At 36.6% G+C, this 2780-nt stretch overlaps 1 non-coding gene across 1 annotated transcript; it reads right to left on the bottom strand.

Moving 5' to 3' along the window:
* Positions 1-308: 308 nt before the first annotated feature.
* On the bottom strand, positions 309-455 carry MIR394A (microRNA MIR394a). Its single transcript, NR_129311.1, has one exon. It is a non-coding gene; the product is annotated as a microRNA MIR394a (primary transcript).
* Positions 456-2780: the final 2325 nt, after the last annotated feature.

Raw genomic sequence — 2780 nt, 5'->3', positions numbered from 1 at the left:
AAAGATGAAAGTAGTGATTTTTTTTTTAAAAAAAGAGTTTTGTTTGCTCTTAATAAACCCTATTTCTCCTGAAAAAACAAATGGTAAAGTTGGGGGTTATCAAGTAGATAGATAAATAAGAAGACACGATAAGAGAAGAGAAACTGACAGTGGATATGCATGATGATGCATCACAAAGAAAATAAGAGAGAGAAAAGTATAAAGAAAAAAGAAGAAGAATTAATCATGGGATATGCGTGATCTTTTACCTTGACGTTTGTCGCAAAGCAAAGCTTGAGCCTGGATGGATAAATCACGAGGGTTTTACAAAGAGAAGCCAACAGAGCTCAGTTGGCAGTATGCCCACCTCCATGAGCATGAAAGAGAGAAGCACAAAAACAAGAAAAGAAAAAGGCTTTCAGATTCAATCGATGGGGAACGGAGGTGGACAGAATGCCAATAAACTCTGTAAGAAGCACTTTGTTAAACCCACATGAACATGAAAAGCCTGGCCTTGAATATATGTACGAATTAACCATTGTAGAGAAGGCACATGTGCAACGCTTGTATATATTTTTAAGAAGTGAAGATCGATCGAAGAAGAAGAAGAAGAAGAAGGGAACAGTCAGTAAATAAGAAAGAGAAAGAGAGAGGGGGGGTGGTGAGTGGTGGGAGCATAGATGTAATTAAGGGAAGGTTTTAGAGGTTATATATTATGCACATATAAATAAATATATTACGTATTATTATTATTATTATTATTATTATTATTTACAAGGCAGGAAGGAAACTCATCAAAAAGAGGGGAGGAGGGGGGAGATCATGATTCATCACAGATACAGGCGCAGACGCAGTGTGCTTATTCTTTCTTTTCGTTTCGTCTTGCCCCCCCTCGTCCTCGTTTCTGATGCAAACCCACCACCTCCTCCTCTCTTCAGTCTTTTCTTGTGTTTCATCATCACAATAAAAACCAATTCCTTTTCAGTTCTCACTCCCTCGTTTCTCACGAAATTATACCACCCACACCCCCACAAAAGTCACACGCCCTCTCTCTCTCTCTCTCGGTGAATCAAAGCAAGTTTTGCTTTTGGATCTTAATTTTCAGTTTTCTATTTTTTTTTTTAATGCTGCTACTGCTTCGTAATTTATTTTATGTCATTTGTGAATTGTGTGAGACAAATGGATGACTGGGGGGCCGAGCAGTCAACATGCATCCATCTCGATCGTTGAGTTAGGTTGCTGTCTTGCTGATGAGTTGTGTTACCCGTTAGATTGAGCCAGGGAATTAAATGGAATTGGATCGATTGTTTAGCGGGTTTTTAATGACCGTGAAATTAGTATTTGCTTTCAACACAGTCCAACCCTATTTTTCAACCACGATATAATCAATGGGGCGGTAACGATTATCCATTAATAAGAAGATAATTCTTGTTGGTGACGTGACAAATGACCATTATCAATTGATCAAATTTGATTTTGGTCCTTTTCCTCCTTCTGGTCCGTGTTAATTAAGTTGTGTTTTGCATGAGCACTCATGAGAGTTGAAATCGGCAATAACAAAAATATAAAAATGTTTTATTAATTTATCTCACTGTATATTATTGAAACGAGCTAGCCTTTTAGCAATTTTCGGTAGTATAAGTTTCATTCATTCCCTTTACTTTTTTTTTTTTTTACCTATCCCGTTGTTTATTTAGATAACAACTGACACTTTTGAAAAAGAAATAATTGAGCACGGAGCAGTAAATAATAAATATTGAAGTGACGGGAAACTTCCCTCAAAACAATCGTAGTATGATCAGTTTGTTATTGTTCGTTTTTATCACCAGTTTAGTACTATTCTGAAACTATGGTACAATTATCGGGTAGCAAATAATCCGATAGAAACAGAATTGAGTAAATAAGACGAGCAGCAGATGAAGATGGAGGAGATTGTGACTTCAAACTGATTTTGCCCATATGAGCCAATTTGTGACTTGTAAATTAAAGTTTTTAGTGCGGAGAAATGAGAGGAGCCAACTTCCCATTAATGGGTCCTACGATTTCGCCACTAAGTGTGGAATCCTAGGTAACCTCCGCTCCTGTATAGTTTAAGATGCTTCAACATTTTCAAAGCATGTTCCTTTTGACCTAATTGGCATGTTGAGAGTGAGATTAGAAAGGTAAAACATAGGTCAATATTCTTCAATTATTAGACTTCACATAATACACTTTTGATCAATAGACTCCCATTTGAAAAACTCTTATCCCAATACAAAATAAATTCTCAATTCTAATTCAAGTATAAGAGAGAAAGATGAATTCAAAACTTCCCTTTTGTCCACTGATGCGTCGCACTCATAACTCCCACAACCCTGAGACTCTCTTTCATGTGTGTGTGTGTGCCTCTTTTTTGTCAAATTTTTTTTTTAATAATTTTTGTTGTAATGTTGAATCATTCACCAGCTACTGGTGGGTATTTATGAAACCAACTCGGAAGTCATAATACGCTCACTATTTATTGCTTGAAAGCTACCGCCAACCAAGCACAATTAATGTTACAGTTCTAAATTAAGTTTTGCAAACAACACAGAGTGGGAGATGAGATCAATCAAGATCCCACAATGAAGAGAATTCACAGTCTGATGTTGACTTATTCCTCCATCTCTCATTAAACTCTGTCTCTAATTTATTTGTCCTTTGAGGTTCATACCAGTTGTCATGCTGAGTACTGTCAGATCCAGCCATGATTGAATCATTGGGACAGTAAAAATTAAAAGTGGTAACCGGCCAGTAAATATGCAATTTTCAGAGGGGAAGAT

Source organism: Citrus sinensis, chromosome 5 (assembly GCF_022201045.2).
Source record: "Citrus sinensis cultivar Valencia sweet orange chromosome 5, DVS_A1.0, whole genome shotgun sequence".
Classification (NCBI taxonomy): Eukaryota; Viridiplantae; Streptophyta; class Magnoliopsida; order Sapindales; family Rutaceae; genus Citrus; species Citrus sinensis.
This window is presented reverse-complemented; position numbering and strand designations above follow the sequence as displayed.